This window comes from Cupressus sempervirens, chromosome 1, assembly GCF_028749045.1.
Source record: "Cupressus sempervirens isolate cs-2001-9-10 chromosome 1, ASM2874904v1, whole genome shotgun sequence".
Classification (NCBI taxonomy): Eukaryota; Viridiplantae; Streptophyta; class Pinopsida; order Cupressales; family Cupressaceae; genus Cupressus; species Cupressus sempervirens.
This window is the reverse complement of record NC_143118.1, coordinates 107028756-107048244: the sequence shown is the minus strand read 5'-3', so window position 1 is coordinate 107048244 and position 19489 is coordinate 107028756.

Below are 19489 nucleotides of genomic sequence, written 5' to 3'. Positions count from 1 at the left end.
TAGGAGGTTGCATTGTTGGAATTTACAAGTGGGAAGATTTACTTCTGACGGGGGGGTAAATAAGAAGTAACCAACTTTAATCTTTTCAAAACCTTTTAGCTAAAAAAAATTCACATGCATCTAATTCATCTAATAAACATGAAAGTAAAGACATGCATGAAAATAGATAACACAAGATTTAGTAACCCAGAAACTCTCCAAAATGAGAAGGTAAAACTAGGGTGGGGATGACACCCTCAAAGTATCACTACAACAATATGTAACTATTCAAGGTTACAAAGTTTGAACAATTCCAATGGTTTTCCCTATGAAAGGCCTATCCTATTAAAGACTTTACACCATGTTAAAAGTGACCTAGTTAAAGGATTTAACCACCCTATTAGAAGTGGGCCTAGTTAAAGGACTTTAGTACATTCACTTGGAATGCCACCCTAATAACTTGCAATCCTCAATTGTTGAATCTAGATCCTTGTTCTACACTATCTTATCTAATCCTTGCTCGATCTAATATGTCACTCTTCAAAGTTCTGATACTCTATTCTTGATCAACTGGATTCTACAATGTTGCTTTGTTCTTCACTAAGTCTTTACACCCTTTTGCAATTTTCTATAATTCACCCATACACTTCTCTCACACATATGCATAATGGGGTTTCGTCCTCCTTTTAAAGATTTTGAAGACTTGGGATAAGGTATGAATCTATGATCAATATTAAATCTTCATTTCCTGCTCAATTCTTGCACTTTTCCTATTGGTTGCATGCCTTCTCCATTTTTCTTATTGGTTGCATGTTGATTACATAGGTATTGCAAAAGATTTGATCTTATCTTCAAGATTCTTTGAGATTCATCCTATGTTGGCTTCAAAAATGGTTTACATCTAAGTTTTTGAAGATACAAACTCATATGTTGATTCTGTGTTACTCAACACTTACTAGTTGCTGATGCTTGGCACATATAGAAATTTTGTCTCACTCGACATCTAGAGCATTTCTGTTTCACTTGGCATCTATAATTTTCTTGGCACCTGTAGTTGACTCAGCATCACTTATCACTCAACACTTGAAGTTCACTTGGCACCTATTGAATTCTCTAGCTTGGCACACATAGTAGCTCGGCTTCTATATTATACTTAGCATTAACTGAAGAATTGATTAAGGGTGTTGACACTCAAATGTCAAAACCAATCTGAGACCAACATGCATTGCAATGTCATGCACACATTATTATCAAATAGATTTTTGCTCAAGTATTCAATTTCTAATTTTTTCTCTTTTTGCATATTTACATGTTCACATGATGCAGGGGGCTCTTGGGTTGGGCTAGTGGAAGCTTGGCATAGTCATGTAGGCACAACTTGATAGCCTCCTTGAAGGCAACTTTTTGGTGTTCTCTCGTGGCCTCTAAATTAAATTTAGAGCCCTACATTTTTTTATTAAACAAAATTATTTCTATTTTATAAATAATTTTTTCAGGAATCTATTTACTCCTACTTACAATTTATGTTTTAATTTTTGAGTATCCACCAAAGCCAAGTTTGTGCTTCCCAATCTTTTCCAACCTGGCCTTTGTTTCCTTTGATGTATCCTACAACTTATGAAAAGTTTGAAATGTGTTAGATGATATAGATATAAATATTGTTGATCAATGTATTATTACATTGTACTAAGTTAATACTATTTCAAACCTTCTTTTCTCTTTTGCAGGTGTAACTCCTCTTTTAACATCCATTTTTTCCTTTGCATCCAAAATGAAGTCATTCCAATCCCTCATTGAAATAAAGGGATGATACTCATACTTTGGATTGTGGATGAGACTCCTTCTATAGTAGTCCCTCATAATTCTTAGATTTTTTGCAGCATTTTCCAAAAATTTCTTCTCCTTAAAAATTTTACCAAACTCATGCTCTAAATCTGCAATGAATTGATCTTTTAATTTTTATCTTGCAAGTTCCACCTTTTAAGAAAAAACACAAAATTGTTAGATAGAAAAATTAACTAAAGTTGTGTACCTTGAATATACTAAAAGAAAAGTTGCATACCTTATACATATGGTGGGCCTGAATATCTTATGTGCATGGTCATAAAGCATCTTATAAAAGCAATTATTCCCTGCAAAAAATGTCATGGGATCATCAATCCAAAACTTATTATGAATAGGTAAATGCATATTACAATATAAAAAATATTAATTTAAAAGTACCGAGAAGCTTAGGACATTTCAAAGGCATCAATTCATTGTCATCAATCAACAATGGTGTCTACGTAGCTCCTGTGCTAGAAATATGGGTAGATCCAAGAAATGATAGTGAATTATCACCAATACATGTACTATGATCTATATTTGGTGTCACAAACCTCGACAATGAATGTACTACTAGATGCATGCATGATTAAAGTACAAATTATCAAATCATAATTAACACAAAACCAATTTACCAAGCATAGACCATGAAGGTGTGGATGTTTGCATGGCCCTTGTTGCTGATATTGCAATCAACAATCTCTGATGGACCTCCATTAACCTCCTAGGAGTATCCTACACTTAATGACCTAGTCAACAATACATTGTTAGCAAAGACATTCTGATATAATAAAAGTAAGAGTTAACCTAAGAAGTTTTTGAATGTTCAATGAAAGAAAAAATTCCTTGTAACTTGTCAACTTAAGGATCATTTTACCTAAGGTAGTCAGAGCTCCACTAGTATTGACCTCACTATGATGTCCTTAACTAGGCACTTGAGTTTGCAAAAAATCTTGTAACAAGAACACATACATGTTTTAGTTCACAATATAAAATTAACCTTTATTAACTTTTTTTATAATTAAATATTTATTACTACTTACTTCAAAATGATGTGTTGTGGCCATCAATTCATGTTGCCTCTTTAGCACTTTCTCCATTGGATTTGGATCCTTGAAAATGCTCATAATTTCTAAATTGTTTTTTTTCAGTTTTTTCCTCATCATATATATATTAAATTTAGCACATATGTGATATCATCATCAAAAGGGGTAGGTGCCTCTGTTGTTGTAAGCACTTTTCCCCTATCCTAAACATCAAATTGTGACAAAAATATTAGTAAAAATTTCATAAAAAACTCCAAAACCCTAAATAAAATAACATAATAATATCACATTTTTCAACTATCTAATTTGTATAATTTTAATAAGGCTTACCATTGCTAAGGAATGGGTGGGAGCTAGAGCATCCTCGTGGCCTCTATCCTTTGGGGGATCCATATTTTCCTATGACAAAGATTAAATATAAAAAATTCAACAATCATAAAAAATTCTCATTATTTATATATTGATATATTTTTTAATTTTTTTTTCATCTTGTATATTAAATTAAGGACATTTGCGATATCCTCATCAGAAGAGTTAGTAGTTGCCTTTGTTCTTGTAGGTGCTCTTTCCCAATCTTGAACATCAAATTGTGATAGAAATATTAGTAAAACTTTCATAAAAACTCCAAAATCATAGCTAAGGACATTGATTAAGATTTTTTATTATTTTTTTGGTTTTTTGTTTATGTATCAACTTGTTGTTTATCAAGCTTAATTCAATACCTAATCAATTTGGAACTTTGATACAATATTGATTAACAATAAACTTTATCACTGTTCAAGTCAGAAGTTTATCATTTGCAATATATCATTGTCATATGATTTATGATCTTCTTGTTCATGTTTAAAGTTTTCCTTCTCTATTATTCATCTAAATAGTTATCATATATTATTATTACAAACATACAACAATATGAAACTAAAAAAAATACATTACATTAGCAAACTTTATCACTGTTCTTGTTTAAAAAAAAACCTTTTCAGGACTCCTAATTTTAGATTTTCCATATAACAGTTAACATTTTGAGGCTACCAGTTCTCCTCTATCAATCAAATGGATAATTGAGTAAAATGACATGTTCTATTTTCTCACATTATGAAAGGTTCAAAGAATGAAATGATTTGTTCGTGTAGTAATTTAGTTTTGCAATTCTATATTATATGGCAAGGAAGTTCTATTTGCATTACTATGGTGTTCATTTGACAAGAGAGTTCTAGCAAAGCATTGTTATTTCAATGAATTATTAACTAAGGGGATGAAATTATTATTTATATAATAAAAGTCTAAAAGCATTTATGAGTGATTCAAACACCAGTGATTTCTCATCCTACTAGGCTTCAACATTTCATGTTTAAACTAGTTCTCTACCAATTATGATCTTCTTGTTCATGTTTAAAGTCTACTTTCTCTATTATGCATCTAAATAGTTATCATATATTATTATTACAAACATACAACAATCTAAAATAAAAAACAATACATTACATTAGCAAACTTTATCATTTTTCTTGTTTTAAAAACAATTTTCGTACTCATAATTTCATATTTTCTATGAATATTAAAGTATAATTAAAATTTATGTTTGATAACCAAGAACCCCCATCCCCTATTATGAAAAATAGTCATACCAGTACCCTAAGTATCCAAAGTACTCCCATCCCCATGCAAACTTGATAATAATATAACATTCTTCAACTATCTAATTTTTATAATTTTAATTAGGTTTACCATGGCCAAAGAATGGGTAGGAGGAGCATCCTTGTGGCCTCTATCCTGTGTTTGATCCATATCATCATGTGACAAAGATTAAATATAAAAACTTCAGCCCACTTATCTTAGCAAAAAAAACTTACTAATAAAATGGTAGATAGTACTTACCACCCTCATGATAGTAACTTTGTTTATATCTATGTGATTTAAATGGTAATCTATTAGTAGTTTTTTCCCTAGACTTATTGATTTTATCATACATATAAAAACTTGATTCCCCTCACGTGCCTCAAAAATACAATTGGGTTGCTTATTAGTTTAGAAATGTCGCATACTATTTATAAAATCCATAATATTACTGGTTGCTTTTGATCTCCCATCAATGTACATAGCAAATATTTTACATTGATAATTTTCTTTCCATTGTATATAATTTGCAGATAGTGCATACCTATCCATGCTTTTTTTTATTGAACAATTTGCATCCAATCATTGTAATTGTATCACAAACCAACATACTTCATCAATTCAACAACTTTTTTGTAACATACCTTTATTCCATCCATGGAAATTATGCCCAAACCATGTATTGAGGATGGAGCTATGTGATATATCCTCTCATTAACACAAAAATCAATGTTAATTGGAGGTAGCTAATTAGGTACCCATTCTTTCTCAATATGTGTGTTGAAAGGGCACCTTGATGTCACCTTTGCTCTCATCATCATAAGAACATGACTCTCTTTAGCAAGGAAAAATTGCATACATTTATTGAATTTTTTTCTAATCTTTTGACCTCTAGTTGATTTCCCTATTTTAGTCGTAGTACATGTAGAACTTTCATCTACCATTCCCTCATTTCCCTCATTTGATGTAGATAGATCTGACAAGTACCTATTTGGTGGTACTTGCAATCCATCAATTGAGATATTGTCATGTCCCCTCTTCAACTACTAGAGAATTTTGATAATAATTAAATAATATACATAGAATAATCAAGTTGTGACCCATGCATATGGTTCTTCTTTGTTTATACATGAGAGATATAAAATGTACTAAGTTGAAAGTGATTATATAATTACATGTCTATATGGTTCTTCTTTGTCTATTTAAAATAGAATAATATAAGAAAATTATGTCTATTTATTGACTTATAGCTGCTGATCCATGTCACTGTGCATGATCCTCACCAAAGGGGTTAATTTTTCTACATATGTTAATCATTTATCTTAAATTAGCTACAAATAACTTAGAAGACAACATGAACATTTCACTCAATTTATTTCAAGACACCTGAATGTGAAATGATTAGAACTTACTAGGAGTCATGTATATCTTAAAAAAATTGAACATGTTATACTTAATAATTTTATCTACACATATGGTTTTGAAAGAAAAATTTGGTGCATGTTGTACTTCACAATCAAAGCTTATTAGGAGACATTTATATCTTTAAAAATTTGGACATGTTCTACTTAATGTTTATATCTACACATATGGTTTTGAAAGAAAAATTGGTGTATGTTGTACTTAGCAATCAAAGCTTAGTAGGAGTCATTGATCACATACCTTGTACATTTCTATCATGTCATTGATCATCTTCTTCATCTATCTCATCATCATCGCCATCATCATCATCATCACCATCATCATTGTCATCATCACAATCATCATCATCATCATTGACATCATCATCATCATCATCACCACTATCATCATCATCATCATCGTCATCATCACCAGCATTGCTGTCAACATCACCATCATCTTGTTCTTCATCATCATCTTCTTCTTCTTCATCTTCAACATCTTCTTCTTCCATAACATTATACTGTATTGGCCTTCCTCTTAGTTCAAGTCTAACAACAAATAACCAACCCTATTTCTGTGGAACCTTAGAGTAAAACACTTTCTCACATTAGCTTGGAAGAATATAGGGCTCATCGCCAACTACCTAAAATGACCTTGTATTAATCATTGTAAATTTATTATCATGTTGAATAACAATTCTATCTAGATCATTTTGATTTAGTCGTGGCCTATACCATTTGACGATGAATAGAACTACTTTGAAGGAGTTAAATTTGCATGCAATTATATCATCCAAGATGCCATAGTATCAATTTTGAGATTGTTTAGGATGTATTTTGTTTCTAGATGATATATTAGTGACCTTGAAAATAGCAGTTATCCCAGAATCACAAGTTTTCTTAGTATCGTCTAGCTTTTTTATGCAAAATTTGTGCCCATGATAATATATAGCTTTGTGGTGCTTAACCTACAATTTTTGAAGCATGTGACAATTATTTTCATCATGAGTTGATATGAAACATATGAGTGATGATCATTAATAAATTTTTACATACCCATCCACCTCTTAAACCCTTTACTAGAACAACTACCATTGACGTAACATTAGAATATCCATTACGATGAGCTTCTATAACTAATGAAGCAATACCTTCCCACATTGATGAGCAACCATTTTGTTGACATTGTTCAATTCATACCATCACCCAATCAAGATTCTTTGCAATATACAAATGTATTACATCCCACTCTTGACCAACTATATTTAAAAATACACCAATTATAAATAACTTATATTGAAGATTTATAAGAATTAATTAACTACAATAACATCTTATGTTTAGCTTCACTTTTCTCAATCTACCTTTTCCCATCAAGTACTCCCCTTCAAATTTTTTAATGGTGTTCGGATCCCAAATACAATCTACATGGATCTTTGCTACAAACTTAGCAAGATATTCACTAATGTACACCATGGTTTAGTATACCATATATCCCTCCACCAAAGAACTCTCAGGATGTGCTCTTTGTTGAACCAAGCATTTCAAAAATTTCAAGGGCCTCTCAACCATCCACGTTGACCTAGTTGGTCCAAGTCCACACAATTCAATCTCCTCAACTTCATGTATGAGATAGTGTTCTTGTGTATTGAAAAAATTTAGAGGTAGAAACTTTTTCATTTCACACATAAAATTAGGAATTTTTCTCTTCCAATATTTTATATCTTTTTTATTGATTTCTTTTGATAACAACCACCTCATTTATTTTCCAAGATCATATATAAATTGTTTGACACTATTCTTGAAGTGGTGTGGGAGAGATAGAGGTAGAATGTACTACAATATTTGTAAAATGAGATTATCAATATTTTATAAAAGAATGCAATAAAAACTATGTTTAGTATAAAAATATATAATGAATACAAAATAACATGAATTACCTTAGTAAATGTATGCCAATCATGTGTTTTCATCCCTGGCCCAAATTCACTTTTCTTTGATCTGAGATTGTTTATGTTCGCAAAAAATCTTGTGAGAAATCATATTTTTTTAATGACTTCTTTTATAGCATTTCTTTGGTACTCTAACAATAACCAACTAAGGGCAGTTGTATCAATTTGGTCTCGATTTTTATTTGATTGAATGAAATTTTTCACTACATGGTTGGATTCTTCAATGTCACTACAAATTTTGACAATTTTTTCTTTGTCACGCCTTTTGTCCTAGATTTTCCATAATGTGTCTCTTACATTCTTTCAAAAATGCATAGGATCAAACAAATGCACAATTGGGAGTTTCTTATAGTATGGAAACCTACTAAATTGTGTAGGATAACTTTTTACTCCTTCTGGAAGTTGGTCATTAATGCATTGATAACCTTCAGGAGCATTATTTACATCATCAGTTAACAAAATCAAAATATGAATTTCAAGCAAAAAAATATCAGATGGAATTACATTACCTCTATGATTTATTTTATTGTATTCCAACTTTCATAGGTGAGGTTTCATTCTGCATGGCTTTGATGTAGTCTCATCTTTCCCATTAAAAAGATGGTTTTCGATAATTCGATACTTATGATTTCTATGGAGAAAGTGTCTATTCTCATCAAACACCTACTTTCCTAAATTTTTTGAATGATGAGATTTCATCTTTGAACCAAAAACTAGACATGAAACTTTTCCCTTTGTTTGCAGACTTAAAAGATCATATATAATTGGATTAAATACATTAAATTTGTGTTAGCACTATAACATACCAGAAAAGAGGTGTTAAGAAAAGAACATACTACAAAAATGTGTTAGCCTAGGGGCATCATGAATTGTCCATACAAGCATTGCATGGAATTAAAATTGTCTCTGTCCTATTTGCCTAGATACATCATGCATAGTGATCATATTCCATAACACCATCAACTCATTGACAAGGGGTTCAATATATACATTGATATCTTTAACTTGGTACTTACCTAGTTGAATGAACAAAAAAATTACATAATTATTATGACCATTTTGATAGATTATTTATAATAAAGTAATTTAGATGACTATTAAATGAAAAAATACATGGAATCGTCAGTGCCAACATTATGTGCTCCCTCTTTATGGTCATCTAAGGAGGAATGTTATTGTTGATAACAAAAATAAGCCACACCGAGTAAGTAGATCTCATCTCTCCAAATGGATTGACATCGTCTATTGCTAATGAAAGCATGAGATTATGAAGTTCTTTCTTAAAGTGTGGCCATTTTTCCTCTATTTCATTAAATGTTGAACCATTTGTAGGCATTCACATAATGTCATCTTGACTTCTATTGTGTGCATGGTAATCCACTAAATGTGCCAAGCTATTGCACCTGAATAATTGTTGTAGATGTGGAATAATGGGAATAACCCGAAGAACCTTGCAAGGTACATTTTTTGTTATTAAATTTGATCGATATCTACTAATATGAAAAATAGGGTATTGTGTTGTAAATTCATATTTTTATGATATATAATATGATCATTCAGACATGCATGTATTGTTTGATATTCCAATCCAATATCTTTCATAATGGCAGTTAATTCTCGGTACAAGTGAGGTAGAATGTTTGATGGTGCTAACAAACACTCACCTATCAACCTACAATAAAAAATATAATTTGTTAATATAAAGAATATTAATTACTATATAATTCACCTAATGTTAATTGTAAGTGAATTATGATTCAAAAAATTAAAAAAGACAACATAACTTAACGTATGTGTCATAGCTACGTTGGATAAACCATTCATAACCTTCAAGTTCACCAACAACAATACATTGGCAAGAAGAGTTGTTTGGGAGCCTTCATATATGGGCTTGTGTTCCTTCTCAAGTATAGGTACATCAAGGTCTTTTTCAATATTATCATCATCATCATCATCATCATTATCATCATAATCATCATCTTGATCATCATGATCTTCTTCATCATCATCATCTTCTTCAATTGGATCATTACCTTCTACTTATATATTCACACCACCATGTTCCCTCATTTTGAAATCCACATTCTTTGAATTTTCATGGTCCATAACATGAAACCTATGGTGGATGGCCTATATCAAAATTATGACCTTATATTAACCATGACTATGATGTCACCATAAAATCATGTCTTATGTATTTTATAAATTATTAAAATGCATACCAATGGATGAAATTTGTTCCCCCCCTTCAATGTGACCATGCTATCTACAATGTTCCTTGGTTGTTTTGATTAAATATCTTTGAGTCTTTAAGCCCTTACAATTTTTGCAAGGACAATAACATTTTCCATCACTTTTTTTTTTTAAGTTAGACCACAATCTAGCAATTGTCTCCCTATTCCATTGTGTGTTGATTTTGTCAAACATGGTCTGTCTTCAATGGAATGACTCATTGGTGGAAGAAGGATGATTTTTTTGAAACTTGTAGATTCTATATCAAGTGTATTAAAAGAACATCCAACATTAATAATCAAGATTCCTTTTGATAGGGTGATAGTTGGATTGAAAATAATATATAAATCTATTAATATTTAGCACTCATTAATATTCACATTATAAACTAATCATATATTATCTAACCTTGCATTATTTCTCCTTGGTTATTTTACAAGACTAATTAGGAATATCTTTACATCACCAGTAATAATATAATCATTGATTATGGTAGGGACTGATATCAATTAGCAATACATGAAACACATAGATGAACACATCCACCACCCTTAATAGGAAATATTTCTTCCAAGGGGCCCTAAATTTTGAAAAATAATGTAGTTTTTATTAAGTGTAGCCTAAAGCTCAAAGTCTTGCCCTTGCAGGTGCAGAGCTTTTACTGAGCATATAGGTATACTAATTTTTTGAAAGTGTATGGCACAAGAAATGCTAATTGAATTTCATTTGGATTTTTAGTCATGTGGGTTTATAATTAATTCTATTGACAAGGGAAGTGCAAAGTGAAAGAATCCTGCTTTTGCAAAATGCTAAAGAATCATCTCTTTAGTCTTTTGGTTGTGGTTTCCAAGCTGGTGAAGGATTAATATAAATTGGAATAGTGTTATAGAAGTCTCAAAGAGAAATAAAATTCCCTACCAAACAAAAAATTATGATTACCAGCATTAAAGAAAAAGGCATCCCCTTTCCACCTACACAACTTGTTTATTAAAATCTACGAACAATTGTAAAGAGTAGTTTCTTAAATCTATTAGACAATAGGATTCATAATGTATTCAATATAGAGCAATAGAGAGAGATATATATAGAAAATAGTTCATTGATAAAGTATTTTTATGCTATAGGTTTAGAGAACAATTTTGGAGTTTAAGCCTTAGGGTTTGGACATTGGATCTTCATTGAAACTTCTCTCTTCTTGTCTTATTCTCTCTTGCATCCATGGCTTCCATCATGAGGTTTCATCCTTGCATTTTCATATTCTCTTAGAGTCATATTTGTTTTGCTAGATTGATATTGCATTGTTATTTCCTTTCATAGATCATATTTTCTTTCTTGCATTTCTTTTCATTGTTATCATTTAGATTAGCTTGCATCTTCATTTGAATTCATATTTTGATATTTGAATATCTCATTTTATGGTGTACTTGCATGGGCACAAACTAGGTCAAACTAAGGTCCTCCATTACAAACCCTTACACTCCATGAATAGAGAGTTCTCAATCATCATTTGAGATCTCATTCTAGAGCAATATTGGATATAATGACTCATAGAAGTGTGTCAACATTTTAGCACACACATTTTTGGCACCCACCATGGGGCAACCCACCTTTACTTGCTGATTTTAGATATTTTTAGAGTTAACCTCCTTGTAAAAATTTGTTTGGAGACAAATAAACCCTAGATCTAAAAGATTTGATCATATCCCCCAAACAGATTGGTGTTTTGGTTTGAACTTTTTTTCCATGGTGGCAACATATCAAACAACATTTAGTCTAATTTTTAGATTTTTCAAAGCTATTTTCAATTTTTTATAACTTTTTCTTGATTTTTCATGAAAAATCATTTTAGGGCACAAATTAATGATTTTTTTGGAAAATTCTATATTTTTGAAAAGATCTCTAAATTCTAAACAAATTTAGTTCTGTTTATTTCTATTTTAGAGATCATATTAGGGCTCTATAATTTGATTTGCAAAAATTGTTCTCTTTTGACAAAATGGCTCTCTAGGGCACAAGTGAAAATATCTTTTCAAAATTTTGACATTTTTGGGAAGCTCTCTAATTTTTGATAGGGTCCTCTTTTTTACATTTGGGTTTTGGATCCAAATTCATATCATATAGGTCCAATCTTGTTGACTAGGTCAAAAATCAATATTCCAGAACAGGCATTTAATGAATAGCTTGCATTTAATTTTCATATGGATCAATGCATGATGTGAGATTTCATTTGAGTTACCTATTAGTTATTATCACCTTTAATAGTTAGATTTTTAGATGTAACCCTAGTTTTGTATAAGTTAGATAAATATTGCATATCTTGTGTTTGCTTGTTTTTCTTGTTGCTTTGTTCATTGTGAGTGAGCGTTCAAGCTTAAACAAAAAGGTACAATAGAGAAAAGAACCATTACAAGGATTACCAGGTATTTTTTTGGATCTCTTTAACATTTGGATTTGGAAGTAAAATGAACCCTCTCATGTGTTTGGCTTGAGTGCTTTTACATGCTTTCATAGATTCACACTTCATTTGGTGCTCCAAAATTGGATCTAGATTTACTTTCATGCACATATATTTCACAGAGTAATTAGGCCCTATGAACACTATTTTTGGAGTTCTTGAGGGAATGTGCTTCATTCACTTGCCTTACATGTGAAGCTCTTCTTGATGATAGATCCCCTTGTAGGTAGGGAAGGATATTTATTATTATCTCACTATTATGCTTGGGTTTGTCCTCAACATCCATTAGTACTTTCTCTTTTAAGATTGGTGGTGTTTGTTGTTGGCTTTTCCAAAAATTTGGTGAGGTGATTTTGAATTAGTGTTTCAAAGAATTTTGTTTGCTATGTTTGGGTAAGGTGAAGAGGCTAGAGGAGTATGCTCTATTCCCTTTTGGGCACATCAAAAATTTGGAACCCTTGAATTCAAACTAAGTCCCCATGTGGTACAACTTTGTGAGTCTTCCTTGATTATGGAGGGTTAACCATAGAGGATATTCTCTTTATTGGGTCAACTAGATGGATGAAACCTCAAGTGGTAACAACCATTTCTGACATGGTAGTAGCAATCACTATATAAATGTCCTTGTGGGGGGAATCCTCATGGGTGTAGTCTTTTTTTGGGTTGTCAAATCTCCTCAATATCTTTGATTGATTAAATTCTTGGAATATGTCAAAACCCTAGTGTGTTGAGATTGTATTTTGCCCACTCTAGATTACAAAAGCTATAGAGTTGAACATTACTAAGAACCATAGTGCTGCCAAATTTTATTTTCTAGGACTATTTGTGTGATTGAAAAATATTTTGAGAACATACACAGTGGTGGTTCTAGGGATTAAAATGATACTATGAAACTATTCTTGTTTATGTGTAAGGTTGATTTTGCCCTTGTTCATTGTTTGAGAATGTTTTCTTCAAATTCTTGAATTTTTTTTGCATGCCTAGTTTATGATTCAAAAATTATCACATCTAGATGGATATTTAAAATAAATAAAATTTGAGTTCCTAAATCAAGACTTTATGATCAAATTTCTTTTTTGTCCTATTATTTCTAGTCTCCCTAGGTTGATCTAGTTTAGATTAGGCTACTTACCCCATTGTTAGAAACTTATTTTCACCTTGGGTTATTATGCTTTGACCCCTTAAATTAGTTATCTTTGATTTCACAAGTGACCTTGTTTAGAGTTGGTGAGTTAGAGAGTATCCTTGTTGAGAAAGATATACCTTTAGATTCCTTGATATTATTCTTGGAGAGTCTTAGTAATTTCTTATCCATCCACTTTCATAAAAATTCAATTTTAATTATTTATAATTTGGATAAATCATCCTCCTGGTCCATATTTGCTAGGGTATTCACCCAAAGTTGTGGGCACCTCTGTGGTAGTGTTGGTTTATGCCTGTTACAAAATTCTATCTCATCACATCTCTTTTGGATAAGTGAGTGCTTTTACTATCCTAGTTTGGTATCAATATTTCTTAGGGTTATCCTATCACCTAGTACTTTTTCTTTCATGCTGATTACAACAAGATATCAAGTAGATCAAGGAAAGTGACCTTAAGTCATCTTTAAAAAATTACCTTTAGTTAAACTCATCAAAGATGTAAGGGAAAAGAACCTATGTTTTTTCAATCACCTAAGAAAATTCTACAAGCTTTGTTTGACACTAGTAGTGACCTTATTGAGTTGAGTACACCTTTAGCATCACCTCACTTGGATATGGATATGGATTTTATAATCACTCCACAAAAGAAAAATCGAAGTGGTGAATACTATGTTGACCTCTTGAGTGGTGATCACACTTGTGAAAATAGACCAACCTCACCCCATATTGAGGATATATATTTGGATGCATACCAAAGGGCTTAGAAAGCTAAGCATTATGCATATTAAGAAGAGAAATCTCAATATGATGATCAAATTAGTGAGCCTTCTAGCGCTCATGTGAATACAACATCTATTGGTAACCATTTTAGGCAATCAAGACCGTGTACACTTCTCATGAAACCTTTAGGTTATGTGAGTCATAGACTCAAAGTAGTTGAGCATGAGAGAAAAACCCTTCTAGAAGAACAAGCTAAGAAGGAAGAACAATTTAGATACCTAGAGCAAGAAAGGAAAGTCATTATTGATTTGGAAAGGAAATCTTGTCAAGAAGCACAAGACCTTCTCATGGCTTCATAACTTGACAATAAATTCAACAACGTGCACATTAATGGAAGAAACAACTCTCCTCTACCCACCCCTCCTAAGACTCCATGAAGTGGAAGACACTTAAGAACACCTTCATGATCTCCTAGCCCTAGAGGAAGAAGAGCTACAAGACATGATTTTAATAGGAGACCAACACCTCCTAGAGTTTCAAGAAAACCTTCACAACGAGCTATCATGGTTCACAATTTGGAGGTGGTAGCTCAAACTTTGACTATAATTCTTATGATTTCATGGCTATGCAACTAGACCCACATTTTCAGCAACATATGGAACCATATATAGACCAAAATAGAGATGCATGCTTTCAAAATTTAATCAACAAGGGTGTTAAGGTCCCTTACAACTTTGATGTAGACAAAAAGATTCAAAGGCATAATTCCTCTATGAAAGAGGAAATTGAAAAATTGAAGCAAATATCAACACCCAAGAGTTCTTTTTTGTTGGAGATGATGAAATCCAACTCCAAATATGCCCAAGATCACCTACATGCAAAAACTTGTCAAAGAGGAGCCAAGGAGAGAAGAGTGAGGAACAAGGGAAACCTTAAATAGACATGAGAGACAACAAGTATGCAAACACAAGAAAATATGTATTTACAATATTCCTTGATGATGAAAATACAAAGAAGGAGCCTGAATATAAAGAGCTCCAGGAATCTTCCAAAACAAGCTAGAAAATGCTAGGAGATAAGTGTGACAACTAAGCATACATTCACATAAGGTGGAAAGTCCTCGAATAATGTGAGAGGATAAGTATGACTTAGGAGATAACAAACTCCCGTATTGTCAACAACTTATAATGAACTCCTAGACTACAAGTAATAAATAAATGCATTTACCTAAGTAAGATTAAGTAAATAGAATAAATAATTAACAATTAGTTAATTATTTACTCTAACACCCCCCTTAAGTGCAACTTAGGGAAATGCCTTAAGCTCACAAAACTAAGATGAAATGTAGAATGGGTCCCAGTAATGAGGCCATGTTAGGTACCCATGTACAAATGCAAAAGATGAAACCTCTAAAAATGGGGAAAGAGAGAAAACCATGTGGGAAAAACCCTCCCCCAAAAAGAGGTAACCTAGTGAAGAACTGAAGAAGCCTTCAACTAGGGAAATTGTCCCCAAAAATAGGAACAAGGAGTGATCATGAAGATTATCACTGAAGCATAAAGAAGTCATAAATCTGCCAAACTGCTGATCTAAAGAACCTCTATAGAAGAAGAAGGCATGAACTGAACATGTCTATATGGTAGATGATCCATCTCACTGAAATGCATAGGTAGCCAGTCACTACAATCACCTTGTACATAGGATCAACCATTGAATACATAGTTCACACTATCAAACCATTGAACTACGAATGCATTAAAACAACAACATAACCCCCCCTTAATACAAATGGGGTGTGATGACAGGCAACTGCGAAAGTTGGCCAAAGTCTCCTATAGACAAACCAAGAATGACAAGAGTGGAAGAGGTACAGGCACCTATAAAGACACAGTCACAAAAATGCTACATGGGGCTAATGTCATGGAAGGTACACTCACTTAACAAAGGGAGAATGCCTAAAATAGCAAACAACTATCCCCCCCATGGTGCTTTATAAAAATAATGCATGTACAACTAACTCAAAACAATGTTCATGACCCCCAGAATGCAAGAGTATCACTTTATCTCAGTGTGATACATAAAAGTGGTTCAAAATGATAGCTACAATTATCAAAACTAAAAACAAGCTCATACAAAACAAAGTACATCTCAAAACAACAGAAACCATGCTAGTAAAATGATCCTCGGGCCTAAAACACTCAAGATATCCACCATATAGAAAAATGCTAAAACTAGGATAGAAAGAGCATGGGCCAAAAACTAAGAAAAAGGATCACATTTCTGAAAAGGTGAAAGAACTAGCTTTCCAAAAATATAATTTTTTCAAAAAATGGGCATGGAACGCAGAAGATATGCTTGCCAGAGTCAAAAATAGGACTTTGGACTTTGACTAAAAAAATAGAAAATAAAAATGCATCAAAACCTAAAAATACCTGCACCAATGTCTCCATTTTAGAACTACCTTTTCGATGCTTCTTTCGGATTGGAAAAATACCTTCGTATGCTCAAGTTATGGCCAAAAAATTACAAGTAAGTCCAAAAATGACTTAGGAGAGGTTCAAGAAAGATGATGCAGTGCTGATGTTAGCAAGTCATAGGAAAAAAATTGATGGCCATGTGGTTATCACTACAAAAAAGATGCCACATGGTAGGTCCATGTGGCAAAGGAGTGACGTGGTAGGAGCCACGTGGCAATGTCCACATGGCAGCCATGTCACATGTCACATGCTCGCTAACTGTAACTGCACCATGCAGATAACTATTGTGGTTGGTGGTAGAAAGGCACAGATCTTTTGTCGAAGCAAAACGATTAATAGAACCACTAGTGGAGGTGGTGGATCTGGGCAGAGCACCGAAGGAAAGCTGAACCATCAAAATAGAGTGGGGCTCGAATGGTCGTGAACTCTGGCAAAGTGGTGCAAATAGGAGTCACCACCAGAAGGAAGTGGCAGGAAAGTCGTGGCCAAGGCTGGATGTAGTCTGAGTGACAATGTCAGAGGATCCATCGACAAAGAAAAAAAACTAGCTGAGGCAGCAAGAAGACTGTGCCACAGCAGAGCGGCAGACGTTGGCAGAGGCGATGTAGAGAGAAGCACCGCCGCAGACAGGTGGCATTGCCTGTGACTACCACAACGGGTCATGCCTAAGTGGTGTGTGGGTTGAGCGGTGGTGGTGTGTTGGTGGCCACTGGGTGGCATACCCTAAAACTTTCTTTTTTTATTTTTTTTCACCAAAAATTATCAGTATGATCCATACGGAACCCTGTAGGGCTAAAAAAAATTTGCCTCCTGGAGCTTTGTCTCCAAAAATGACAAGTTTTATATGAATCCTAACTGCAAATGGCCTTCCAGATCTAATGGCAGTGTTTGTTTGGGCTGAAAGTGCTCCAAAAAATCATTGTTCCCCTGATTTGAAGAAAAATGCACAAATAAACTAGGGTTTGTGTCTCCAAATCATGGTTTCAAAAATCCTCAACGAAGCTTTAGCAGGAAGGCTTTGATACCATGTTGGAGTTGATGAAATCCAACTCTGAAGATGCCCAAGATCACCTGCATATGAAAACCTGTCAAAGAAGAGCCAAGGAGAGAAGGGCGAGGAGCAAGGGAAAAACCCTAAACAAACATGAGAGACAACAAGTATGCAAACACAAGAAAATATGTATTTACAATATACCTTGATGATGAAAATACAAAGAAAGAGCCTGAATATAAAGAGTTCTAGGAATCATCCAAAACAAGCTAGAAGATGCTAGGAGATAAGTGTGACAACTAAGCATACATCCACATAAGGTGTAAAGTCCTCGAACAATGTGAGAGGATAAGTATGACTTAGGAGAGAACAAACTCCCGTATTGTCAACAACTTATAACGAACTCCTAAACTACAAGTAATAAATAAATGCATTTTCCTAAGTAAGCTTAAGTAAATAGAATAAATAATTAACAATTAATTAATTATTTATTCTAACTTTTTTCACTTGATTCAATTTTTCCTTATCCTTTTGATAAGACTGTTGACATGAACTTGATTTTCCTAGAAAAATTGAGATCCCCCAATATGATAGATATGATGGAAATGGAGATCTGAATGATCATGTGCATCAATTCTATACTATGAGTTTTGAGTTTCATCATGAGGACTCATAACTTATGAGATTATTTCCAAGGAATCTTAAGGGTTAAGGAATATAATGGTTTACCAATATAACTCCCTCTATTAAGACATTCCCTGATTTAATTCAGAAATTTGTTCAACACTTTGCATACAATCTTGCATGATCTATCTCACTATTAGACTTATGTCATGCAAAGAAAAATCAAGGAGAATCCTTTGTTACTTTCTTGCAAAGATGGAGATGACAGTGCTCTTTCTATTCTAGGATTATTATTGAGAAAGAAAAGATTGAAATCCTCAATAGTAAAATGGTTTCTAAGATGAAGTATGAAGTTAAGAAGATGGTTACTGAGTCCTTTGATACCATGGTTGAAGCTACGTTTAGAATTCAATATGTCTTAAGAGAGCAAGTTATTTTGACAAAAAATGGAAACAACAACAACTATGGTCAGAATAACAATAATAAAAAGGATAAAGGAAAGAACACATATTGGAATAAGAACAAACAAGTGGTTAATGATGGAGCTGTGGATTCCTCTAATCCTAAAGACCAAGTCATTCTCCATTTGGCTAGTGCTAATCAACAAAGTAACAAGACAAGATATCAACAAAAGCCTAAATGAGAGAAACATAACTTTACACAATTAGGTGAGTCATATGAAGAGATATTCATGAAGCTCCTTTCTTGTAATCTTGTGCACCCTTATGATGTTGCAAAGTTTTTCATACCTAAAGTTAAGCCATGGTGGTAGGATGAGAAGGCCTATTGCAAGCTTCACAATGGTATTGGGCATGATATTGAAAATTGTGGGAGATTTAAGCATATTGTTCAAGATCTTATTGAGAATGGAAAACTTAAAATAGATCAATTAAATATCAATGTTGATCACATAGCATTCAAAGAGTCTTTGCCCAACTATGAGAAAGGGGAATCTTCCCAACCTAAGAATGGCAAGGCTACAATCAATTACACTTATGCACATGTAGAAAATGTTGTTAATATGCTT